The sequence below is a fragment of the Capricornis sumatraensis genome, chromosome 6 (genome assembly GCF_032405125.1).
Source record: "Capricornis sumatraensis isolate serow.1 chromosome 6, serow.2, whole genome shotgun sequence".
In the NCBI taxonomy this organism is placed as follows: Eukaryota; Metazoa; Chordata; class Mammalia; order Artiodactyla; family Bovidae; genus Capricornis; species Capricornis sumatraensis.
This window is the reverse complement of record NC_091074.1, coordinates 1,098,518-1,124,467: the sequence shown is the minus strand read 5'-3', so window position 1 is coordinate 1,124,467 and position 25,950 is coordinate 1,098,518.

Below are 25,950 nucleotides of genomic sequence, written 5' to 3'. Positions count from 1 at the left end.
AAGACCCTTTGGAAGTTCCAGAGGTTAGGTGTCATTATTCTCCAGACGCCTCATCGGAAATAGGCCTCATCTCGCCTGGAAGGGAGAACTTCCTGGATTTTCTCGAGTTGCGGCAGGTGTTCTCGAGTTACGACGGGGACCTCAGGGACCCGCCCTGGTGGCCTCAGGAGAGGTCAGTCCCCATGCGTGTTGCTAGGGGGCCTCTCGGGATTCCTCTCCCGTCGATACCGGGGCCAAAAATCTTGTGTGGAGACAGGGCCGGAACCGAGGATTCCTCTCAGGGGCTGACATGGATCTTTGGGTACTTCTGGAGTCTCCCCAGGGGAGTCAAGCCTCGTCTCGAGTGGGGGCATGCACGTGCGCTTTCCTTCCAGGCTGTAGCAGCAATGTCACGCTTCCCGTCGCGTGGATCAAAGGATCTGTGGTTTTACCTCGAGGCTTTCCCTCGAGGCTTTCCCACAGGGCTGTCCCACGTGCCACCGTGGTGTGAGTCGATAATCGGCGTGAAAGATGAGCCAGTGCAGTGCAAAGAGTTTCCTCTGGAATGGACTGAGACATCTGGGGGACTCTTGGAATGGTGGTACGACCATGGAGTTCCTCTCGCCTTTCCTGTTGAGAGTGCCTCCTCTTGAGATGCGACGGGAACGCCGGGAATTCTTTCCCGTTGAAATCAGGGAAAGGATCCCTCATCTCGAGCTACGAGGGGGAAACGGGGCTCCTCTGGATGTGGGCGGGACCATCGTGCTTCCTCTCGAGTGGAGACGGGTATGGCGGTGAACTTCTTGAGTTGCAACAAGGGTGTGAAAGACCTTTTCGAAGTTCCAGAGGTTAGGTGTCATTAGTCTCCAGACGCCTCATCGGAAATAGGCCTCATCTCGCCTGGAAGGGAGAACTTCCTGGATTTTCTCGAGATGCGGCAGGTGTTCTCGAGTTACGACGGGGACCTCAGGGACCCGCCCTGGTGGCCTCAGGAGAGGCCAGTCCCCATGCGAGTTGCTAGGGGGCCTCTCGGGATTCCTCTCCCGTCGATACCGGGGCCAAAAACCTTGTGTGGAGACAGGGCCGGAACCGAGGATTCCTCTCAGGGGCTGACATGGATCTTTGGGTACTTCTGGAGTCTCCCCAGGGGAGTTAAGCCTCGTCTCGAGTGGGGGCATGCACGTACTCTTTCCTTCCAGGCTGTAGCAGCAATGTCACGCTTCCTGTCGCGTGGATCAAAGGATCTGTGGTTTTCCCTCGAGGCTTTCCCTCGAGGCTTTCCCACAGGGCTGTCCCACGTGCCACCGTGGTGTGAGTCGATCCTCGGCGTGAAAGATGAGCCAGTGCAGGGCAAAGAGGTTCCTCTGGAATGGACTGAGACATCTGGGGGACTCTTAGAATGGTGGTCCGACCATGGAGTTCCTCTCGCCTTTCCTGTTGAGAGTGCCTCCTCTTGAGATGCGACGGGAACGCCGGGAATTCTTTCCCGTTGAAAGCAGGGAAAGGATCCCTCATCTCGAGCTACGAGGGGGAAACGGGGCTCCTCTGGATGTGGGCGGGACCATCGTGCTTCCTCTCGAGTGGAGACGGGTATGGCGGTGAACTTCCTTAGTTGCAGCAAGGGTGTGAAAGACACTTTGGAAGTTCCAGACGTTAGGTGTCATTATTCTCCAGACGCCTCATCGGAAATAGGCCTCATCTCGCCTGGAAGGGAGAACTTCCTGGATTTTCTCGAGTTGCGGCAGGTGTTCTTGAGTTACGACGGGGACCTCAGGGACCCGCCCTGGTGGCCTCAGTAGAGGCCAGTCCCCATGCGAGTTGCTAGGGGGCCTCTCGGGATTCCTCTCCCGTCGATACCGGGGCCAAAAACCTTGTGTGGAGTCAGGGCCGGAACCGAGGATTCCTCTCAGGGGCTGACATGGATCTTTGGGTACTTCTGGAGTCTCCCCAGGGGAGTCAAGCCTCGTCTCGAGTGGGGGCATGCACGTGCGCTTTCCTTCCAGGCTGTAGCAGCAATGTCACGCTTCCCGTCGCGTGGATCAAAGGATCTGTGGTTTTCCCTCGAGGCTTTCCCTCGAGGCTTTCCCACAGGGCTGTCCCACGTGTCACCGTGGTGTGAGTCGATCCTCGGCGTGAAAGATGAGCCAGTGCAGGGCAAAGAGTTTCCTCTGGAATGGACTGAGACATCTGGGGGACTCTTGGAATGGTGGTACGACCATGGAGTTCCTCTCGCCTTTCCTGTTGAGAGTGCCTCCTCTTGAGATGCGACGGGAACGCCGGGAATTCTTTCCCGTTGAAAGCAGGGAAAGGATCCCTCATCTCGAGCTACGAGGGGGAAACGGGGCTCCTCTGCATGTGGGCGGGACCATCGTGCTTCCTCTCGAGTGGAGACGGGTATGGCGGTGAACTTCTTGAGTTGCAGCAAGGGTGTGAAAGACCTTTTCGAAGTTCCAGAGGTTAGGTGTCATTAGTCTCCAGACGCCTCATCGGAAATAGGCCTCATCTCGCCTGGAAGGGAGAACTTCCTGGATTTTCTCGAGATGCGGCAGGTGTTCTCGAGTTACGACGGGGACCTCAGGGACCCGCCCTGGTGGCCTCAGGAGAGGCCAGTCCCCATGGGAGTTGCTAGGGGGCCTCTCGGGATTCCTCTCCCGTCGATACCGGGGCCAAAAACCTTGTGTGGAGTCAGGGCCGGAACCCAGGATTCCTCTCTGGGGCTGACATGGATCTTTGGGTACTTCTGGAGTCTCCCCAGGGGAGTCAAGCCTCGTCTCGAGTAGGGGCATGCACGTGCGCTTTCCTTCCAGGCTGTAGCAGCAATGTCACGCTTCCCGTCGCCTGGATCAAAGGATCTGTGGTTTTCCCTCGAGGCTTTCCCTCGAGGCTTTCCCACAGGGCTGTCCCACGTGCCACCGTGGTGTGAGTCGATCCTCGGCGTGAAAGATAAGCCAGTGTAGGGCAAAGAGGTTCCTCTGGAATGGACTGAGACATCTGGGGGACTCTTGGAATGGTGGTACGACCATGGAGATCCTCTCGCCTATCCTGTTGAGAGTGCCTCCTCTTGAGATGCGACGGGAACGCCGGGAATTCTTTCCCGTTGAAAGCAGGGAAAGGATCCCTGATCTCGAGCTACGAGGGGGAAACGGGGCTCCTCTGGATGTGGGCGGGACCATCGTGCTTCCTCTCGAGTGGAGACGGGTATGGCGGTGAACTTCTTGAGTTGCAGCAAGGGTGTGAAAGACCCTTTCGAAGTTCCAGAGGTTAGGTGTCATTAGTCTCCAGACGCCTCATCGGAAATAGGCCTCATCTCGCCTGGAAGGGAGAACTTCCTGAATTTTCTCGAGTTGCGGCAGGTGTTCTCGAGTTACGACGGGGACCTCAGGGACCCGCCCTGGTGGCCTCAGGAGAGGCCAGTCCCCATGCGAGTTGCTAGCGGGCCTCTCGGGATTCCTCTCCCGTCGATACCGGGGCCAAAAACCTTGTGTGGAGTCAGGGCCGGAACCGAGGATTCCTCTCAGGGGCTGACATGGAACTTTGGGTACTTCTGGAGTCTCCCCTGGGGAGTCAGGCCTCTTCTCGAGTGCGGCCATGCACGTGCGCTTTCCTTCCAGGCTGTAGCAGCAATGTCACGCTTCCCGTCGCGTGGATCAAAGGATCTGTGGTTTTCCCTCGAGGCTTTCCCTCGAGGCTTTCCCACAGGGCTGTCCCACGTGCCACCGTGGTGTGAGTCGATCCTCGGCGTGAAAGATGAGCCAGTGCAGGGCAAAGAGGTTCCTCTGGAATAGACTGAGACATCTGGGGGACTCTTGGAATGGTGGTACGACCATGGAGTTCCTCTCGCCTTTCCTGTTGAGAGTGCCTCCTCTTGAGATGCGCCGGGAACGCCGGGAATTCTTTCCCGTTGAAAGCAGGGAAAGGATCCCTCATCTCGAGCTACGAGGGGGAAACGGGGCTCCTCTGGATGTGGGCGGGACCATCGTGCTTCCTCTCGAGTGGAGACGGGTATGGCGGTGAACTTCGTGAGTTGCAGCAAGGGTGTGAAAGACCCTTTCGAAGTTCCAGAGGTTAGGTGTCATTAGTCTCCAGACGCCTCATCCGAAACAGGCCTCATCTCGCCTGGAAGGGAGAACTTCCTGGATTTTCTCGAGATTCGGCAGGTGTTCTCGAGTTAACGACGGGAACCTCAGGGACCCGCCCTGGTGGCCTCAGGAGAGGCCAGTCCCCATGCGAGTTGCTAGCGGGCCTCTCGGGATTCCTCTCCCATCGATACCGGGGCCAAAAACCTTGTGTGGAGACAGGACCGGAACCGAGGATTCCTCTCAGGGGCTGACATGGATCTTTGGGTACTTCTGGAGTCTCCCCAGGGGAGTCAGGCCTCGTCTCGAGTGGGGGCATGCACGTGCGCTTTCCTTCCAGGCTGTAGCAGCAATGTCACGCTTCCCGTCGCGTGGATCAAAGGATCTGTGGTTTTCCCTCGAGGCTTTCCCTCGAGGCTTTCCCACAGGGCTGTCCCACGTGTCACCGTGGTGTGAGTCGATCCTCGGCATGAAAGATGAGCCAGTGCAGGGCAAAGAGTTTCCTCTGGAATGGACTGAGACATCTGGGGGACTCTTGAAATGGTGGTACGACCATGGAGTTCCTCTCGCCTTTCCTGTTGAGAGTGCCTCCTCTTGAGATGCGACGGGAACGCCGGGAATTCTTTCCCGTTGAAAGCAGGGAAAGGATCCCTCATCTCGAGCTACGAGGGGGAAACGGGGCTCCTCTGCATGTGGGCGGGACCATCGTGCTTCCTCTCGAGTGGAGACGGGTATGGCGGTGAACTTCTTGAGTTGCAGCAAGGGTGTGAAAGACCTTTTCGAAGTTCCAGAGGTTAGGTGTCATTAGTCTCCAGACGCCTCATCGGAAATAGGCCTCATCTCGCCTGGAAGGGAGAACTTCCTGGATTTTCTCGAGATGCGGCAGGTGTTCTCGAGTTACGACGGGGACCTCAGGGACCCGCCCTGGTGGCCTCAGGAGAGGCCAGTCCCCATGGGAGTTGCTAGGGGGCCTCTCGGGATTCCTCTCCCGTCGATACCGGGGCCAAAAACCTTGTGTGGAGTCAGGGCCGGAACCCAGGATTCCTCTCTGGGGCTGACATGGATCTTTGGGTACTTCTGGAGTCTCCCCAGGGGAGTCAAGCCTCGTCTCGAGTAGGGGCATGCACGTGCGCTTTCCTTCCAGGCTGTAGCAGCAATGTCACGCTTCCCGTCGCCTGGATCAAAGGATCTGTGGTTTTCCCTCGAGGCTTTCCCTCGAGGCTTTCCCACAGGGCTGTCCCACGTGCCACCGTGGTGTGAGTCGATCCTCGGCGTGAAAGATAAGCCAGTGTAGGGCAAAGAGGTTCCTCTGGAATGGACTGAGACATCTGGGGGACTCTTGGAATGGTGGTACGACCATGGAGATCCTCTTGCCTATCCTGTTGAGAGTGCCTCCTCTTGAGATGCGACGGGAACGCCGGGAATTCTTTCCCGTTGAAAGCAGGGAAAGGATCCCTGATCTCGAGCTACGAGGGGGAAACGGGGCTCCTCTGGATGTGGGCGGGACCATCGTGCTTCCTCTCGAGTGGAGACGGGTATGGCGGTGAACTTCTTGAGTTGCAGCAAGGGTGTAAAAGACCCTTTCGAAGTTCCAGAGATTAGGTGTCATTAGTCTCCAGACGCCTCATCGGAAATAGGCCTCATCTCGCCTGGAAGGGAGAACTTCCTGAATTTTCTCGAGTTGCGGCAGGTGTTCTCGAGTTACGACGGGGACCTCAGGGACCCGCCCTGGTGGCCTCGGGAGAGGCCAGTCCCCATGCGAGTTGCTAGCGGGCCTCTCGGGATTCCTCTCCCGTCGATACCGGGGCCAAAAACCTTGTGTGGAGTCAGGGCCGGAACCGAGGATTCCTCTCAGGGGCTGACATGGAACTTTGGGTACTTCTGGAGTCTCCCCTGGGGAGTCAGGCCTCTTCTCGAGTGCTGCCATGCACGTGCGCTTTCCTTCCAGGCTGTAGCAGCAATGTCACGCTTCCCGTCGCGTGGATCAAAGGATCTGTGGTTTTCCCTCGAGGCTTTCCCTCGAGGCTTTCCCACAGGGCTGTCCCACGTGCCACCGTGGTGTGAGTCGATCCTCGGCGTGAAAGATGAGCCAGTGCAGGGCAAAGAGGTTCCTCTGGAATAGACTGAGACATCTGGGGGACTCTTGGAATGGTGGTACGACCATGGAGTTCCTCTCGCCTTTCCTGTTGAGAGTGCCTCCTCTTGAGATGCGCCGGGAACGCCGGGAATTCTTTCCCGTTGAAAGCAGGGAAAGGATCCCTCATCTCGAGCTACGAGGGGGAAACGGGGCTCCTCTGGATGTGGGCGGGACCATCGTGCTTCCTCTCGAGTGGAGACGGGTATGGCGGTGAACTTCGTGAGTTGCAGCAAGGGTGTGAAAGACCCTTTCGAAGTTCCAGAGGTTAGGTGTCATTAGTCTCCAGACGCCTCATCCGAAACAGGCCTCATCTCGCCTGGAAGGGAGAACTTCCTGGATTTTCTCGAGATTCGGCAGGTGTTCTCGAGTTAACGACGGGAACCTCAGGGACCCGCCCTGGTGGCCTCAGGAGAGGCCAGTCCCCATGCGAGTTGCTAGCGGGCCTCTCGGGATTCCTCTCCCATCGATACCGGGGCCAAAAACCTTGTGTGCAGACAGGACCGGAACCGAGGATTCCTCTCAGGGGCAGACATGGAACTTTGGGTACTTCTGGAGTCTCCCCTGGGGAGTCAGGCCTCGTCTCGAGTGCGGGCATTCACGTGCGCTTTCCTTCCAGGCTGTAGCAGCAATGTCACGCTTCCCGTCGCGTGGATCAAAGGATCTGTGGTTTTCCCTCGAGGCTTTCCCACAGGGCTGTTCCACGTGCCACCGTGGTGTGAGTCGATCCTGGGCGTGAAAGATGAGCCAGTGCATTGCAAAGAGGTTCCTCTGGAATGGACTGAGACATCTGGGGGACTCTTGGAATGGTGGTACGACCATGGAGTTCCTCTCGCCTTTCCTGTTGAGAGTGCCTCCTCTTGAGATGCGCCGGGAACGCCGGGAATTCTTTCCCGTTGAAAGCAGGGAAAGGATCCCTCATCTCGAGCTCCGAGGGGGAAACGGTGCTCCTCTGTATGTGGGCGGGACCATCGTGCTTCCTCTCGAGTGGAGACGGGTATGGCGTGAACTTCTTGAGTTGCAGCAAGGGTGTGAAAGACCCTTTCGAAGTTCCAGAGGTTAGGTGTCATTATGCTCCAGACGCCTCATCGGAAATAGGCCTCATCTCGCCTGGAAGGGAGAACTTCCTGGATTTTCTCGAGTTGCGGCAGGTGTTCTCGAGTTACGACGGGGACCTCAGGGACCCGCCCTGGTGGCCTCAGGAGAGGCCAGTCCCCATGCGAGTTGCTAGCGGGCCTCTCGGGATTCCTCTCCCGTCGATACCGGGGCCAAAAACCTTGTGTGGAGTCAGGGCCGGAACCGAGGATTTCTCTCAGGGGCTGACATGGATCTTTGGGTACTTCTGGAGTCTCCCCAGGAGAGTCAGGCCTCGTCTCGAGTGGGGGCATGCACGTGCGCTTTCCTTCCAGGCTGTAGCAGCAATGTCAGGCTTCCCGTCGCGTAGATCAAAGGATCTGTGGTTTTCTCTCCAGGCTTTCCCTCGAGGCTTTCCCACAGGGCTGTCCCACGTGCCACCGTGGTGTGAGTCGATCCTCGGCGTGAAAGATGAGCCAGTGCAGGGCAAAGAGGGTCCTCTGGAATGGACTGAGACATCTGGGGGACTCTTGGAATGGTGGTACGACCATGGAGTTCCTCTCGCCTTTCCTGTTGAGAGTGCCTCCTCTTGAGATGCGCCGGGAACGCCGGGAATTCTTTCCCGTTGAAAGCAGGGAAAGGATCCCTCATCTCGAGCTACGAGGGGGAAACGGGGCTCCTCTGGATGTGGGCTGGACTATCGTGCTTCCTCTCGAGTGGAGACGGGTATGGCGGTGAACTTCTTGAGTTGCAGCAAGGGTGTGAAAGACCCTTTCCAAGTTCCAGAGGTTAGGTGTCATTAGTCTCCAGACGCCTCATCGGAAATAGGCCTCATCTCGCCTGGAAGGGAGAACTTCCTGGATTTTCTCGAGTTGCGGCAGGTGTTCTCGAGTTACGACGGGGACCTCAAGGACCCGCCCTGGTGGCCTCAGGAGAGGACAGTCCCCATGCGAGTTGCTAGGGGGACTCTCGGGATTCCTCTCCCGTCGATACCGGGGCCAAAAAACTTGTGTGGAGTCAGGGCCGGAACCGAGGATTCCTCTCAGGGGCTGAATGGATCTTTGGGTACTTCTGGAGTCTCCCCAGGGGAGTCAGGCCTCGTCTCGAGTGGGGGCATGCACGTGCGCATTCCTTCCTGGCTGTAGCAGCAATGTCACGCTTCCCGTCGCGTGGATCAAAGGATCTGTGGTTTTCCCTCGAGGCTTTCCCTCGAGGCTTTCCCACAGGGCTGTCCCACGTGCCACCGTGGTGTGAGTCGATCCTGGGCGAGAAAGATGAGCCAGTGCAGGGCAAAGAGTTTCCTCTGGACTGGACTGAGACATCTGGTGGACTCTTGGAATGGTGGTACGACCATGGAGTTCCTCTCGCCTTTCCTGTTGAGAGTGCCTCCTCTTGAGTTGCGACGGGAACGCCGGAAATTCTTTCCCGTTGAAAGCAGGGAAAGGATCCCTCATCTCGAGCTACGAGGGGGAAACGGGGCTCCTCTGGATGTGGGCGGGACCATCGTGCTTCCTCTCGAGTGGAGACGGGTATGGCGGTGAACTTCTTGAGTTGCAGCAAGGGTGTGAAAGACCCTTTGGAAGTTCCAGAGCTTAGGTGTCATTAGTCTCGAGACGCCTCATCGGAAATAGGTCTCATCTCGCCTGGAAGGGAGAACTTCCTGGATTTTCTCGAGTTTCGGCAGGTGTTCTCGTGTTACGATGGGGAACTCACGGACCCGCCCTGGTGGCCTCAGGAGAGGCCATTCCCCATGCGAGTTGCTAGGGGGCCTCTCGGGATTCCTCTCCTGTCGATACCGGGGCCAAAAACCTTGTGTGGAGTCAGGGCCGGAACCGAGGATTCCTCTCAGGGGCTGACATGGATCTTTGGGAACTTCTGGAGTCTCCCCAGGGGAGTCAGGCCTCGTCCCGAGTGGGGGCATGCACGTGCGCTTTCCTTCCAGGCTGTAGCAGCAATGTCACGCTTCCCGTCGCGTGGATCAAAGGATCTGTGGTTTTCCCTCGAGGCTTTCCCACAGGGCTGTCCCACGTGCCAACGTGGTGTGAGTCGATCCTCGGCGTGAAAGATGAGCCAGTGCAGGGCAAAGAGGTTCCTCTGGAATGGACTGAGACATCTGGGGGACTCTTGGAATGGTGGTACGACCATGGAGTTCCTCTCGCCTTTCCTGTTGATAGTGCCTCCTCTTGAGAAGCGCCGGGAACGCCGGGAATTCTTTCCCGTTGAAAGCAGGGAAAGGATCCCTCATCTCGAGCTACGAGGGGGAAACGGGGCTCCTCTGGATGTGGGCGGGACCATCGTGCTTCCTCTCGAGTGGAGACGGGTATGGCGGTGAACTTCTTGAGTTGCAGCAAGGGTGTGAAAGACCCTTTCGAAGTTCCAGAGGTTAGGTGTCATTAGTCTCCAGACGCCTCATCCGAAACAGGCCTCATCTCGCCTGGAAGGGAGAACTTCCTGGATTTTCTCGAGATTCGGCAGGTGTTCTCGAGTTAACGACGGGAACCTCAGGGACCCGCCCTGGTGGCCTCAGGAGAGGCCAGTCCCCATGCGAGTTGCTAGCGGGCCTCTCGGGATTCCTCTCCCATCGATACCGGGGCCAAAAACCTTGTGTGGAGACAGGACCGGAACCGAGGATTCCTCTCAGGGGCTGACATGGATCTTTGGGTACTTCTGGAGTCTCCCCAGGGGAGTCAGGCCTCGTCTCGAGTGGGGGCATGCACGTGCGCTTTCCTTCCAGGCTGTAGCAGCAATGTCACGCTTCCCGTCGCGTGGATCAAAGGATCTGTGGTTTTCCCTCGAGGCTTTCCCTCGAGGCTTTCCCACAGGGCTGTCCCACGTGTCACCGTGGTGTGAGTCGATCCTCGGCATGAAAGATGAGCCAGTGCAGGGCAAAGAGTTTCCTCTGGAATGGACTGAGACATCTGGGGGACTCTTGAAATGGTGGTACGACCATGGAGTTCCTCTCGCCTTTCCTGTTGAGAGTGCCTCCTCTTGAGATGCGACGGGAACGCCGGGAATTCTTTCCCGTTGAAAGCAGGGAAAGGATCCCTCATCTCGAGCTACGAGGGGGAAACGGGGCTCCTCTGCATGTGGGCGGGACCATCGTGCTTCCTCTCGAGTGGAGACGGGTATGGCGGTGAACTTCTTGAGTTGCAGCAAGGGTGTGAAAGACCTTTTCGAAGTTCCAGAGGTTAGGTGTCATTAGTCTCCAGACGCCTCATCGGAAATAGGCCTCATCTCGCCTGGAAGGGAGAACTTCCTGGATTTTCTCGAGATGCGGCAGGTGTTCTCGAGTTACGACGGGGACCTCAGGGACCCGCCCTGGTGGCCTCAGGAGAGGCCAGTCCCCATGGGAGTTGCTAGGGGGCCTCTCGGGATTCCTCTCCCGTCGATACCGGGGCCAAAAACCTTGTGTGGAGTCAGGGCCGGAACCCAGGATTCCTCTCTGGGGCTGACATGGATCTTTGGGTACTTCTGGAGTCTCCCCAGGGGAGTCAAGCCTCGTCTCGAGTAGGGGCATGCACGTGCGCTTTCCTTCCAGGCTGTAGCAGCAATGTCACGCTTCCCGTCGCCTGGATCAAAGGATCTGTGGTTTTCCCTCGAGGCTTTCCCTCGAGGCTTTCCCACAGGGCTGTCCCACGTGCCACCGTGGTGTGAGTCGATCCTCGGCGTGAAAGATAAGCCAGTGTAGGGCAAAGAGGTTCCTCTGGAATGGACTGAGACATCTGGGGGACTCTTGGAATGGTGGTACGACCATGGAGATCCTCTTGCCTATCCTGTTGAGAGTGCCTCCTCTTGAGATGCGACGGGAACGCCGGGAATTCTTTCCCGTTGAAAGCAGGGAAAGGATCCCTGATCTCGAGCTACGAGGGGGAAACGGGGCTCCTCTGGATGTGGGCGGGACCATCGTGCTTCCTCTCGAGTGGAGACGGGTATGGCGGTGAACTTCTTGAGTTGCAGCAAGGGTGTAAAAGACCCTTTCGAAGTTCCAGAGGTTAGGTGTCATTAGTCTCCAGACGCCTCATCGGAAATAGGCCTCATCTCGCCTGGAAGGGAGAACTTCCTGAATTTTCTCGAGTTGCGGCAGGTGTTCTCGAGTTACGACGGGGACCTCAGGGACCCGCCCTGGTGGCCTCGGGAGAGGCCAGTCCCCATGCGAGTTGCTAGCGGGCCTCTCGGGATTCCTCTCCCGTCGATACCGGGGCCAAAAACCTTGTGTGGAGTCAGGGCCGGAACCGAGGATTCCTCTCAGGGGCTGACATGGAACTTTGGGTACTTCTGGAGTCTCCCCTGGGGAGTCAGGCCTCTTCTCGAGTGCGGCCATGCACGTGCGCTTTCCTTCCAGGCTGTAGCAGCAATGTCACGCTTCCCGTCGCGTGGATCAAAGGATCTGTGGTTTTCCCTCGAGGCTTTCCCTCGAGGCTTTCCCACAGGGCTGTCCCACGTGCCACCGTGGTGTGAGTCGATCCTCGGCGTGAAAGATGAGCCAGTGCAGGGCAAAGAGGTTCCTCTGGAATAGACTGAGACATCTGGGGGACTCTTGGAATGGTGGTACGACCATGGAGTTCCTCTCGCCTTTCCTGTTGAGAGTGCCTCCTCTTGAGATGCGCCGGGAACGCCGGGAATTCTTTCCCGTTGAAAGCAGGGAAAGGATCCCTCATCTCGAGCTACGAGGGGGAAACGGGGCTCCTCTGGATGTGGGCGGGACCATCGTGCTTCCTCTCGAGTGGAGACGGGTATGGCGGTGAACTTCGTGAGTTGCAGCAAGGGTGTGAAAGACCCTTTCGAAGTTCCAGAGGTTAGGTGTCATTAGTCTCCAGACGCCTCATCCGAAACAGGCCTCATCTCGCCTGGAAGGGAGAACTTCCTGGATTTTCTCGAGATTCGGCAGGTGTTCTCGAGTTAACGACGGGAACCTCAGGGACCCGCCCTGGTGGCCTCAGGAGAGGCCAGTCCCCATGCGAGTTGCTAGCGGGCCTCTCGGGATTCCTCTCCCATCGATACCGGGGCCAAAAACCTTGTGTGGAGACAGGACCGGAACCGAGGATTCCTCTCAGGGGCAGACATGGAACTTTGGGTACTTCTGGAGTCTCCCCTGGGGAGTCAGGCCTCGTCTCGAGTGCGGGCATGCACGTGCGCTTTCCTTCCAGGCTGTAGCAGCAATGTCACGCTTCCCGTCGCGTGGATCAAAGGATCTGTGGTTTTCCCTCGAGGCTTTCCCACAGGGCTGTTCCACGTGCCACCGTGGTGTGAGTCGATCCTGGGCGTGAAAGATGAGCCAGTGCATTGCAAAGAGGTTCCTCTGGAATGGACTGAGACATCTGGGGGACTCTTGGAATGGTGGTACGACCATGGAGTTCCTCTCGCCTTTCCTGTTGAGAGTGCCTCCTCTTGAGATGCGCCGGGAACGCCGGGAATTCTTTCCCGTTGAAAGCAGGGAAAGGATCCCTCATCTCGAGCTCCGAGGGGGAAACGGTGCTCCTCTGTATGTGGGCGGGACCATCGTGCTTCCTCTCGAGTGGAGACGGGTATGGCGTGAACTTCTTGAGTTGCAGCAAGGGTGTGAAAGACCCTTTCGAAGTTCCAGAGGTTAGGTGTCATTATGCTCCAGACGCCTCATCGGAAATAGGCCTCATCTCGCCTGGAAGGGAGAACTTCCTGGATTTTCTCGAGTTGCGGCAGGTGTTCTCGAGTTACGACGGGGACCTCAGGGACCCGCCCTGGTGGCCTCAGGAGAGGCCAGTCCCCATGCGAGTTGCTAGCGGGCCTCTCGGGATTCCTCTCCCGTCGATACCGGGGCCAAAAACCTTGTGTGGAGTCAGGGCCGGAACCGAGGATTTCTCTCAGGGGCTGACATGGATCTTTGGGTACTTCTGGAGTCTCCCCAGGAGAGTCAGGCCTCGTCTCGAGTGGGGGCATGCACGTGCGCTTTCCTTCCAGGCTGTAGCAGCAATGTCAGGCTTCCCGTCGCGTGGATCAAAGGATCTGTGGTTTTCCCTCGAGGCTTTCCCTCGAGGCTTTCCCACAGGGCTGTCCCACGTGCCACCGTGGTGTGAGTCGATCCTCGGCGTGAAAGATGAGCCAGTGCAGGGCAAAGAGGGTCCTCTGGAATGGACTGAGACATCTGGGGGACTCTTGGAATGGTGGTACGACCATGGAGTTCCTCTCGCCTTTCCTGTTGAGAGTGCCTCCTCTTGAGATGCGCCGGGAACGCCGGGAATTCTTTCCCGTTGAAAGCAGGGAAAGGATCCCTCATCTCGAGCTACGAGGGGGAAACGGGGCTCCTCTGGATGTGGGCTGGACTATCGTGCTTCCTCTCGAGTGGAGACGGGTATGGCGGTGAACTTCTTGAGTTGCAGCAAGGGTGTGAAAGACCCTTTCCAAGTTCCAGAGGTTAGGTGTCATTAGTCTCCAGACGCCTCATCGGAAATAGGCCTCATCTCGCCTGGAAGGGAGAACTTCCTGGATTTTCTCGAGTTGCGGCAGGTGTTCTCGAGTTACGACGGGGACCTCAAGGACCCGCCCTGGTGGCCTCAGGAGAGGACAGTCCCCATGCGAGTTGCTAGGGGGACTCTCGGGATTCCTCTCCCGTCGATACCGGGGCCAAAAAACTTGTGTGGAGTCAGGGCCGGAACCGAGGATTCCTCTCAGGGGCTGAATGGATCTTTGGGTACTTCTGGAGTCTCCCCAGGGGAGTCAGGCCTCGTCTCGAGTGGGGGCATGCACGTGCGCATTCCTTCCTGGCTGTAGCAGCAATGTCACGCTTCCCGTCGCGTGGATCAAAGGATCTGTGGTTTTCCCTCGAGGCTTTCCCTCGAGGCTTTCCCACAGGGCTGTCCCACGTGCCACCGTGGTGTGAGTCGATCCTGGGCGAGAAAGATAAGCCAGTGCAGGGCAAAGAGTTTCCTCTGGACTGGACTGAGACATCTGGTGGACTCTTGGAATGGTGGTACGACCATGGAGTTCCTCTCGCCTTTCCTGTTGAGAGTGCCTCCTCTTGAGTTGCGACGGGAACGCCGGAAATTCTTTCCCGTTGAAAGCAGGGAAAGGATCCCTCATCTCGAGCTACGAGGGGGAAACGGGGCTCCTCTGGATGTGGGCGGGACCATCGTGCTTCCTCTCGAGTGGAGACGGGTATGGCGGTGAACTTCTTGAGTTGCAGCAAGGGTGTGAAAGACCCTTTGGAAGTTCCAGAGCTTAGGTGTCATTAGTCTCGAGACGCCTCATCGGAAATAGGTCTCATCTCGCCTGGAAGGGAGAACTTCCTGGATTTTCTCGAGTTTCGGCAGGTGTTCTCGTGTTACGATGGGGAACTCACGGACCCGCCCTGGTGGCCTCAGGAGAGGCCATTCCCCATGCGAGTTGCTAGGGGGCCTCTCGGGATTCCTCTCCTGTCGATACCGGGGCCAAAAACCTTGTGTGGAGTCAGGGCCGGAACCGAGGATTCCTCTCAGGGGCTGACATGGATCTTTGGGTACTTCTGGAGTCTCCCCAGGGGAGTCAGGCCTCGTCCCGAGTGGGGGCATGCACGTGCGCTTTCCTTCCAGGCTGTAGCAGCAATGTCACGCTTCCCGTCGCGTGGATCAAAGGATCTGTGGTTTTCCCTCGAGGCTTTCCCACAGGGCTGTCCCACGTGCCAACGTGGTGTGAGTCGATCCTCGGCGTGAAAGATGAGCCAGTGCAGGGCAAAGAGGTTCCTCTGGAATGGACTGAGACATCTGGGGGACTCTTGGAATGGTGGTACGACCATGGAGTTCCTCTCGCCTTTCCTGTTGATAGTGCCTCCTCTTGAGAAGCGCCGGGAACGCCGGGAATTCTTTCCCGTTGAAAGCAGGGAAAGGATCCCTCATCTCGAGCTACGAGGGGGAAACTGGGCTCCTCTGGCTGTGGGCGGGACCATCGTGCTTCCTCTCGAGTGGAGACGGGTATGGCGGTGAACTTCTTGAGTTGCAGCTAGGGTTTGAAAGACCCTTTCGAAGTTCCAGAGGTTAGGTGTCATTAGTCTCCAGACGCCTCATCGGAAATAGGCCTCATCTCGCCTGGAAGGGAGAACTTCCTGTATTTTCTCGAGTTGCGGCAGGTGTTCTCGAGTTACGACGGGGACCTCAGGGACCCGCCCTGGTGGCCTCAGGAGAGGCCAGTCCCCATGCGAGTTGCTAGGGGGCCTCTCGGGATTCCTCTCCCGTCGATACCGGGTCCAAAAACCTTGTGTGGAGTCAGGGCCGGAACCGAGGATTCCTCTCAGGGGCTGACATGGATCTTTGGGTACTTCTGGAGTCTCCCCAGGGAAGTCAGGCATCGTCTCGAGTGGGGGCATGCACGTGCGCTTTCCTTCCAGTCTGTAGCAGCAATGTCACGCTTCCCGTCGCGTGGATCAAAGGATCTGTGGTTTTCCATCGAGGCTTTCCCTCGAGGCTTTCCCACAGGGCTGTCCCACGTGCCACCGTGGTGTGAGTCGATCCTCGGCGTGAAAGATGAGCCAGTGCAGGGCAAAGAGGGTCCTCTGGAATGGACTGAGACATCTGGGGGACTCTTGGAATGGTGGTACGACCATGGAGTTCCTCTTGCCTTTCCTGTTGAGAGTGCCTCCACTTGAGATGCGCCGGGAACGCCGGGAATTCTTTCCCGTTGAAAGCAGGGAAAGGATCCCTGATCTCGAGCTACGAGGGGGAAACGGGGCTCCTCTGGATGTGGGCGGGACCATCGTGCTTCCTCTCGAGTCGAGACGGGTATGGCGGTGAACTTCTTGAGTTGCAGCAAGGGTGTGAAAGACCCTTTCGAAGTTACAGAGGTTACGTGTCATTAGTCTCCAGACGCCTCATCGGAAATAGGCCTCATCTCGCCTGGAAGGGAGAACTTCCTGGATTTTCTCGAGTTGCGGCGGGTGTTCTCGAGTTACGACGGGCACCTCAGGGACCCGCCCTGGTGGCCTCAGGAGAGGCCAGTCCCCATGAGAGTTGCTAGGGGGACTCTCGGGATTCCTCTCCCGTCGATACCGGGGCCAAAAAGCTTGTGTGGAGTCAGGGCCGGAACCGAGGATTCCTCTCAGGGGCTGACATGGATCTTTGGGTACTTCTGGAGTCTCCCCAGGGGAGTCAGGCCTCGTCCCGAGTGGGGGCATGCACGTGCGCTTTCCTTCCAGGCTGTAGCATCAATGTCACGCTTCCCGTCGCGTGGATCAAAGGATCTGTGGTTTTCCCTCGAGGCTTTCCCTCGAGACTTTCCCACAGGGCTGTCCCACGTGCCACCGTGGTGTGAGTCGATCCTCGGCGTGAAAGATGAGCCAGTGCAGGGCAAAGAGGTTCCTCTGGAATGGACTGAGACATCTGGTGGACTCTTGGAATGGTGGTACGACCATGGAGTTCCTCTCGCCTTTCCTGTTGAGAGTGCCTCCTCTTGAGATGCGCCGGGAACGCCGGGAATTCTTTCCCGTTGAAAGCAGGGAAAGGATCCCTGATCTCGAGCTACGAGGGGGAAACGGGGCTCCTCTGGATGTGGGCGGGACCATCGTGCTTCCTCTCGAGTGGAGACGGGTATGGCGGTGAACTTCTTGAGTTGCAGCAAGGGTGTGAAAGACCCTTTCGAAGTTCCAGAGGTTACGTGTCATTAGTCTCCAGACGCCTCATCGGAAATAGGCCTCATCTCGCCTGGAAGGGAGAACTTCCTGGATTTTCTCGAGTTGCGGCAGGTGTTCTCGAGTTACGACGGGGACCTCAGGGACCCGCCCTGGTGGCCTCAGGAGAGGCCAGTCCCCATGCGAGTTGCTAGGGGGCCTCTCGGGATTCCTCTCCCGTCGATACCGGGGCCAAAAACCTTGTGTGGAGTCAGGGCCGGAACCGAGGATTCCTCTCAGGGGCTGACATGGATCTTTGGGTACTTCTGGAGTCTCCCCAGGGGAGTCAGGCCTCGTCTCGAGTGGGGGCATGCACGTGCGCTTTCCTTCCAGGCTGTAGCAGCAATGTCACGCTTCCCGTCGCGTGGATCAAAGGATCTGTGGTTTTCCCTCGAGGCTTTCCCTCGAGGCTTTCCCACAGGGCTGTCCCACGTGCCACCGTGGTGTGAGTGGATCCTCGGCGTGAAAGATGAGCCAGTGCAGGGCAAAGAGGTTCCTCTGGAATGGACTGAGACATCTGGGGGACTCTTGGAATGGTGGTACGACCATGGAGTTCCTCTCGCCTTTCCTGTTGAGAGTGCCTCCTCTTGAGATGCGCCGGGAATGCCGGGAAATCTTTCCCGTTGAAAGCAGGGAAAGGATCCCTCATTTCGAGCTACGAAGGGGAAACGGGGCTCCTCTGGATGTGGGCGGGACCATCTTGCTTCCTCTCGAGTGGAGACGGGTATGGCGGTGAACTTCTTGAGTTGCAGCAAGGTTGTGAGAGACCCTTTCGAAGTTCCAGAGGTTAGGTGTCATTAGTCTCCAGACGCCTCATCGGAAATAGGCCTCATCTCGCCTGGAAGGGAGAACTTTCTGGATTTTCTCGAGTTGCGGCAGGAGTTCTCGAGTTACGACGGGGACCACAGGGACCCGCCCTGGTGGCCTCATGAGAGGCCAGTCCCGATGCGAGTTGCTAGGGGGCCTCTCGGGATTCCTCTCCCGACGATACCGGGGCCAAAAACCTTGTGTGGAGTCAGGGCCGGAACCGAGGATTCCTATCAGGGGCTGACATGGATCTTTGGGTATTTCTGGAGTCTCCCCAGGGGAGTCAGGCCTCGTCTCGAGTGGGGGCATGGACGTGGGCTTTCCTTCCAGGCTGTAGCAGCAATGTCACGCTTCCCGTCGCGTGGATCAAAGGATCTGTGGTTTTCCCTCGAGGCTTTCCCTCGAGGCTTTCCCACAGGGCTGTCGCACGTGCCACCGTGGTGTGAGTCGATCCTCGGCATGAAAGATGAGCCAGTGCATGGCAAAGAGGTTCCTCTGGAATAGACTGAGACATCTGGGGCACTCTTGGAATGGTGGTACGACCATGGAGTTCCTCTCGCCTTTCCTGTTGAGAGTGCCTCCTCTTGAGATGCGCCGGGAACGCCGGGAATTCTTTCCCGTTGAAAGCAGGGAAAGGATCCCTCATCTCGAGCTACGAGGGGGAAAGGGGTCTCCTCTGGATGTGGGCGGGACCATCGTGCTTCCTCTCGAGTGGAGACGGGTATGGCGGTGAACTTCTTGAGTTGCAGCAAGGGTGTGAAAGACCCTTTCGAAGTTCCAGAGGTTAGGTGTCATTAGTCTCCAGACGCCTCATCGGAAATAGGCCGCATCTCTCTTGGAAGGAAGAACTTCCTGGATTTCCTCGAGATGCGGCGGGTGTTCTCGAGTTACGACGGGGACCTCAGGGACCCGCCCTGGTGGCCTCAGGAGAGGCCAGTCCCCATGCGAGTTGCTAGGGGGCCTCTCGGGATTCCTCTCCCGTCGATACCGGGGCCAAAATCTTGTGTGGAGTCAGGGCCGGAACCGAGGATTCCTCTCAGGGGCTGACATGGATCTTTGGGTACTTCTGGAGTCTCCCCACGGGAGTCAGGCCTCGTCTCGAGTGGGGGCATGCACGTGCGCTTTCCTTCCAGGCGGTAGCAGCAATGTCACGCTTCCCGTCGCGTGGATCAAAGGATCTGTGGTTTTCCCTCGAGGCTTTCCCTCGAGGCTTTCCCACAGGGCTGTCCCACGTGCCACCGTGGTGTGAGTCGATCCTCGGCGTGAAAGATGAGCCAGTGCAGGGCAAAGAGGTTCCTCTGGAATGGACTGAGACATCTGGGGGACTCTTGGAATGGTGGTACGACCATGGAGTTCCTCTCGCCTTTCCTGTTGAGAGTGCCTCCTCTTGAGATGCGCCGGGAACGCCGGGAATTCTTTCCCGTTGAAAGCAGGGAAAGGATCCCTCATCTCGAGCTACGAGGGGGAAACGGGGCTCCTCTGGATGTGGGCGGGACCATCGTGCTTCCTCTCGAGTGGAGACGGGTATGGCGGTGAACTTCTTGAGTTGCAGCAAGGGTGTGAAAGACCCTTTCGAAGTTCCAGAGGTTACGTGTCATTAGTCTCCAGACGCCTCATCGGAAATAGGCCTCATCTCGCCTGGAAGGGAGAACTTCCTGGATTTTCTCGAGTTGCGGCAGGTGTTCTCGAGTTACGACGGGGACCTCAGGGACCCGCCCTGGTGGCCTCAGGAGAGGCCAGTCCCCATGCGAGTTGCTAGGGGGCCTCTCGGGATTCCTCTCCCGTCGATACCGGGGCCAAAAACCTTGTGTGGAGTCAGGGCCGGAACCGAGGATTCCTCTCAGGGGCTGACATGGATCTTTGGGTACTTCTGGAGTCTCCCCAGGGGAGTCAGGCCTCGTCTCGAGTGGGGGCATGCACGTGCGCTTTCCTTCCAGGCTGTAGCAGCAATGTCACGCTTCCCGTCGCGTGGATCAAAGGATCTGTGGTTTTCCCTCGAGGCTTTCCCTCGAGGCTTTCCCACAGGGCTGTCCCACGTGCCACCGTGGTGTGAGTGGATCCTCGGCGTGAAAGATGAGCCAGTGCAGGGCAAAGAGGTTCCTCTGGAATGGACTGAGACATCTGGGGGACTCTTGGAATGGTGGTACGACCATGGAGTTCCTCTCGCCTTTCCTGTTGAGAGTGCCTCCTCTTGAGATGCGCCGGGAATGCCGGGAAATCTTTCCCGTTGAAAGCAGGGAAAGGATCCCTCATTTCGAGCTACGAAGGGGAAACGGGGCTCCTCTGGATGTGGGCGGGACCATCTTGCTTCCTCTCGAGTGGAGACGGGTATGGCGGTGAACTTCTTGAGTTGCAGCAAGGTTGTGAGAGACCCTTTCGAAGTTCCAGAGGTTAGGTGTCATTAGTCTCCAGACGCCTCATCGGAAATAGGCCTCATCTCGCCTGGAAGGGAGAACTTTCTGGATTTTCTCGAGTTGCGGCAGGAGTTCTCGAGTTACGACGGGGACCACAGGGACCCGCCCTGGTGGCCTCATGAGAGGCCAGTCCCGATGCGAGTTGCTAGGGGGCCTCTCGGGATTCCTCTCCCGACGATACCGGGGCCAAAAACCTTGTGTGGAGTCAGGGCCGGAACCGAGGATTCCTATCAGGGGCTGACATGGATCTTTGGGTATTTCTGGAGTCTCCCCAGGGGAGTCAGGCCTCGTCTCGAGTGGGGGCATGGACGTGGGCTTTCCTTCCAGGCTGTAGCAGCAATGTCACGCTTCCCGTCGCGTGGATCAAAGGATCTGTGGTTTTCCCTCGAGGCTTTCCCTCGAGGCTTTCCCACAGGGCTGTCGCACGTGCCACCGTGGTGTGAGTCGATCCTCGGCATGAAAGATGAGCCAGTGCATGGCAAAGAGGTTCCTCTGGAATAGACTGAGACATCTGGGGCACTCTTGGAATGGTGGTACGACCATGGAGTTCCTCTCGCCTTTCCTGTTGAGAGTGCCTCCTCTTGAGATGCGCCGGGAACGCCGGGAATTCTTTCCCGTTGAAAGCAGGGAAAGGATCCCTCATCTCGAGCTACGAGGGGGAAAGGGGTCTCCTCTGGATGTGGGCGGGACCATCGTGCTTCCTCTCGAGTGGAGACGGGTATGGCGGTGAACTTCTTGAGTTGCAGCAAGGGTGTGAAAGACCCTTTCGAAGTTCCAGAGGTTAGGTGTCATTAGTCTCCAGACGCCTCATCGGAAATAGGCCGCATCTCTCTTGGAAGGAAGAACTTCCTGGATTTCCTCGAGATGCGGCGGGTGTTCTCGAGTTACGACGGGGACCTCAGGGACCCGCCCTGGTGGCCTCAGGAGAGGCCAGTCCCCATGCGAGTTGCTAGGGGGCCTCTCGGGATTCCTCTCCCGTCGATACCGGGGCCAAAATCTTGTGTGGAGTCAGGGCCGGAACCGAGGATTCCTCTCAGGGGCTGACATGGATCTTTGGGTACTTCTGGAGTCTCCCCACGGGAGTCAGGCCTCGTCTCGAGTGGGGGCATGCACGTGCGCTTTCCTTCCAGGCGGTAGCAGCAATGTCACGCTTCCCGTCGCGTGGATCAAAGGATCTGTGGTTTTCCCTCGAGGCTTTCCCTCGAGGCTTTCCCACAGGGCTGTCCCACGTGCCACCGTGGTGTGAGTCGATCCTCGGCGTGAAAGATGAGCCAGTGCAGGGCAAAGAGGTTCCTCTGGAATGGACTGAGACATCTGGGGGACTCTTGGAATGGTGGTACGACCATGGAGTTCCTCTCGCCTTTCCTGTTGAGAGTGCCTCCTCTTGAGATGCGCCGGGAACGCCGGGAATTCTTTCCCGTTGAAAGCAGGGAAAGGATCCCTCATCTCGAGCTACGAGGGGGAAACGGGGCTCCTCTGGATGTGGGCGGGACCATCGTGCTTCCTCTCGAGTGGAGACGGGTATGGCGGTGAACTTCTTGAGTTGCAGCAAGGGTGTGAAAGACCCTTTCGAAGTTCCAGAGGTTAGGTGTCATTAGTCTCCAGACGCCTCATCGGAAATAGGCCTCATCTCGCCTGGAAGGGAGAACTTCCTGGATTTTCTCGAGATGCGGCGGGTGTTCTCGAGTTACGACGGGGACCTCAGGGACCCGCCCTGGTGGCCTCAGGAGAGGCCAGTCCCCATGCGAGTTGCTAGCGGGCCTCTCGGGATTCCTCTCCCGTCGATACCGGGGCCAAAAAGCTTGTGTGGAGTCAGGGCCGGAACCGAGGATTCCTCTCAGGGGATGACATGGATCTTTGGGTACTTCTGGAGTCTCCCCACGGGAGTCAGGCCTCGTCTAGAGTGGGGGCATGCACGTGCGCTTTCCTTCCAGGCAGTAGCAGCAATGTCACGTTTCCCGTCGCGTGGATCAAAGGATCTGTGGTTGCTTTCCCACAGGGCTGTCCCACGTGCCACCGTGCTGTGAGTCAATCCTCGGCGTGAAAGATGAGCCAGTGCAGGGCAAAGAGGTTTCTCTGGAATGGACTGAGACATCTGGGGGACTCTTGGAATGGTGGTACGACCGTGGTGTTCCTCTCGCCTTTCCTGTTGAGAGTGCCTCCTCTTGAGATGCGACGGGAACGCCGGGAATTCTTTCCCGTTGAAAGCAGGGAAAGGATCCCTCATCTCGAGCTACGAGGGGGAAACGGGGCTCCTCTGGATGTGGGCGGGACCATCGTGCTTCCTCTCGAGTGGAGACGGGTATGGCGGTGAACTTCTTGAGTTGCAGCAAGGGTGTGAAAGACCCTTTGGAAGTTCCAGAGGTTAGGTGTCATTCGTCTCCAGACGCCTCATCGGAAATAGGCCTCATCTCGCCTGGAAGGGAGAACTTCCTGTATTTTCTCGAGTTGCGGCAGGTGTTCTCGAGTTACGACGGGGACCTCAGGGACCCACCCTGGTGGCCTCAGGAGAGGCCAGTCCCCATGCGAGTTGCTAGGGGGCCTCTCGGGATTCCTCTCCCGTCGATACCGGGGCCAAAAACCTTGTGTGGAGTCAGGGCCGGAACCGAGGATTCCTCTCAGGGGCTGACATGGATCTTTGGATACTTCTGGAGTCTCCCCAGGGGAGGCAGGCATCGTCTCGAGTGGGGGCATGCACGTGCGCTTTCCTTCCAGGCTGTAGCAGCAATATCACGCTTCCCGTCGCGTGGATCAAAGGATCTGTGGTTTTCCCTCGAGGCTTTCCCTCGAGGCTTTCCCACAGGGCTGTCCCACGTGCCACCGTGGTGTGAGTTGATCCTCGACGTGAAAGATGAGCCAGTGCAGGGCAAAGAGGTTCCTCTGGAATGGACTGAGACATCTGGGGGACTCTTGGAATGGTGGTACGACCATGGAGTTCCTCTCGCCTTTCCTGTTGAGAGTGCCTCCTCTTGAGATGCGCCGGGAACGCCGGGAAATCTTTCCCGTTGAAAGCAGGGAAAGGATCCCTCATTTCGAGCTACGAGGGGGAAACGGGGCTCCTCTGGATGTGGGCGGGATCATCGTGCTTCCTCTCGAGTGGAGACGGGTATGGCGGTGAACTTCTTGAGTTGCAGCAAGGGTGTGAAAGACCCTTTCGAAGTTCCAGAGGTTACGTGTCATTAGTCTCCAGACGCCTCATCGGAAATAGGCCTCATTTCGCCTGGAAGGGAGAACTTTCTGGATTTTCTCGAGTTGCGGCAGGAGTTCTCGAGTTTCGACGGGGACCACAGGGACCCGCCCTGGTGGCCTCAGGAGAGGCCAGTCCCCATGCGAGTTGCTAGGGGGCCTCTCGGGATTCCTCTCCCGTCGATACCGGGGCCAAAAACCTTGTGTGGAGTCAGGGCCGGAACCGAAGATTCCTCACAGGGGCTGACATGGATCTTTGGGTATTTCTGGAGTCTCCCCAGGGGAGTCAGGCCTCGTCTCGAGTGGGGGCATGCACGTGGGCTTTCCTTCCAGGCAGTAGCAGCAATGTCACGCTTCCCGTCGCGTGGATCAAAGGATCTGTGGTTTTCCCTCGAGGCTTTCCCTCGAGGCTTTCCCACAGGGCTGTCGCACGTGCCACCGTGGTGTGAGTCGATCCTCGGCGTGAAAGATGAGCCAGTGCATGGCAAAGAGGTTCCTCTGGAATAGACTGAAACATCTGGGGGACTCTTGGAATGGTGGTACGACCATGGAGTTCCTCTCGCCTTTCCTGTTGAGAGTGCCTCCTCTTGAGATGCGCCGGGAACGCCGGGAATTCTTTCCCGTTGAAATCAGGGAAAGGATCCCTCATCTCGAGCTACGAGGGGGAAACGGGGCTCCTCTGGATGTGGGCGGGACCATCGTGCTTCCTCTCGAGTGGAGACGGGTATGGCGGTGAACTGCTTGAGTTGCAGCAAGGGTGTGAAAGACCCTTTGGAAGTTCCAGAGGTGAGGTGTCATTAGTCTCCAGACGCCTCATCGGAAATAGGCCTCATCTCGCCTGGAAGGGAGAACTTCCTGGATTTTCTCGAGTTGCGGCGGGTGTTCTCGAGTTACGACGGGGACCTCAGGGACCCGCCCTGGTGGCCTCAGGAGAGGCCAGTCCCCATGCGAGTTGCTAGGGGGACTCTCGGGATTCCTCTCCCGTCGATACCGGGGCCAAAAACCTTGTGTGAATTCAGGGCCGGAACCGAGGATTCCTCTCAGTGGCTGACATGGATCTTCGGGTACTTCTGGAGTCTCCCCAGGGGAATCAGGCCTCGTCTCGAGTGGGGGCATGCACGTGCGCTTTCCTTCCTGGCTGCAGCAGCAATGTCACGCTTCCCGTCGCGTGGATCAAAGGATCTGTGGTTTTCCCTCGAGGCTTTCCCTCGAGGCTTTCCCTCAGGGCTGTCCCACGGGCCACCGTGGTGTGAGTCGATCCTCGGCGTGAAAGATGAGCCAGTGCAGGGCAAAGAGTTTCCTCTGGAATGGACTGAGAAATCTGGGGGACTCTTGGAATGGTGGTACGACCATGGAGTTCCTCTCTCCTTTCCTGTTGAGAGTGCCTCCTCTTGAGATGCGCCGGGAACGCCGGGAATTCTTTCCCGTTGAAAGCAGGGAAAGGATCCCTCATCTCGAGCTACGAGGGGGAAACGGGGCTCCTCTGGATGTGGGCGGGACCATCGTGCTTCCTCTCGAGTGGAGACGGGTATGGCGGTGAACTTGTTGAGTTGCAGCAAGGGTGTGAAAGACCCTTTCGAAGTTCCAGAGGTTAGGTGTCATTAGTCTCCAGACGCCTCATCGGAAATAGGCCTCATCTCGCCTGGAAGGGAGAACTTCCTGGATTTTCTCGAGTTGCGGCAGGTGTTCTCGAGTTACGACGGGGACCACAGGGACCCGCCCTGGTGGCCTCAGGAGAGGCCAGTCCCCATGCGAGTTGCTAGGGGGCCTCTCGGGATTCCTCTCCCGTCGATACCGGGGCCAAAAACCTTGTGTGGAGTCAGGGCCGGAACCGAGGATTCCTCTCAGGGGCTGACATGGATCTTTGGGTACTTCTGGAGTCTCCCCAGGGGAGTCAGGCCTCGTCTCGAGTGGGGGCATGCACGTGCGCTTTCCTTCCAGGCTGTAGCAGCAATGTCACGCTTCCCGTCGCGTGGATCAAAGGATCTGTGGTTTTCCCTCGAGGCTTTCCCTCGAGGCTTTCCCACAGGGCTGTCCCACGTGCCACTGTGGTGTGAGTCGATCCTCGGCGTGAAAGATGAGACAGTGAAGGGAAAAGAGGTTCCTCTAGAATGGACTGAGACATCTGGGGGATTCTTGGAATGGTGGTACGACCAAGGAGTTCCTCTCGCCTTTCCTGTTGAGAGTGCTTCCTCTTGAGATGCGACGGGAACGCCGGGAATTCTTTCCCGTTGAAAGCAGGGAAAGGATCCCTCATCTCGAGCTACGAAGGGGTAACGGGACACCTCTGGATGTGGGCGGGACCATCGTGCTTCCTCTCGAGTGGAGACGGGTATGGTGGTGAACTTCTTGAGTTGCAGCAAGGGTGTGAAAGACCCTTTCGAAGTTCCAGAGGTTAGGTGTCATTAGTCTCCAGACGCCTCATTGGAAATAGGCCTCATCTCGCCTGGAAGGGAGAACTTCCTGGATTTTCTCGAGTTGCGGCAGGTGTTCTCGAGTTACGACGGGGACCTCAGGGACCCGCCCTCCTGGCCTCAGGAAAGGCCAGTCCCCATGCGAGTTGCTAGGGGGCCTCTCGGGATTCCTCTCCAGTCGATACCGGGACAAAAAACCTTGTGTGGAGTCAGGGCCGGAAACTGAGGTTTCCTCTCTGGTTCTGACATGGATCTT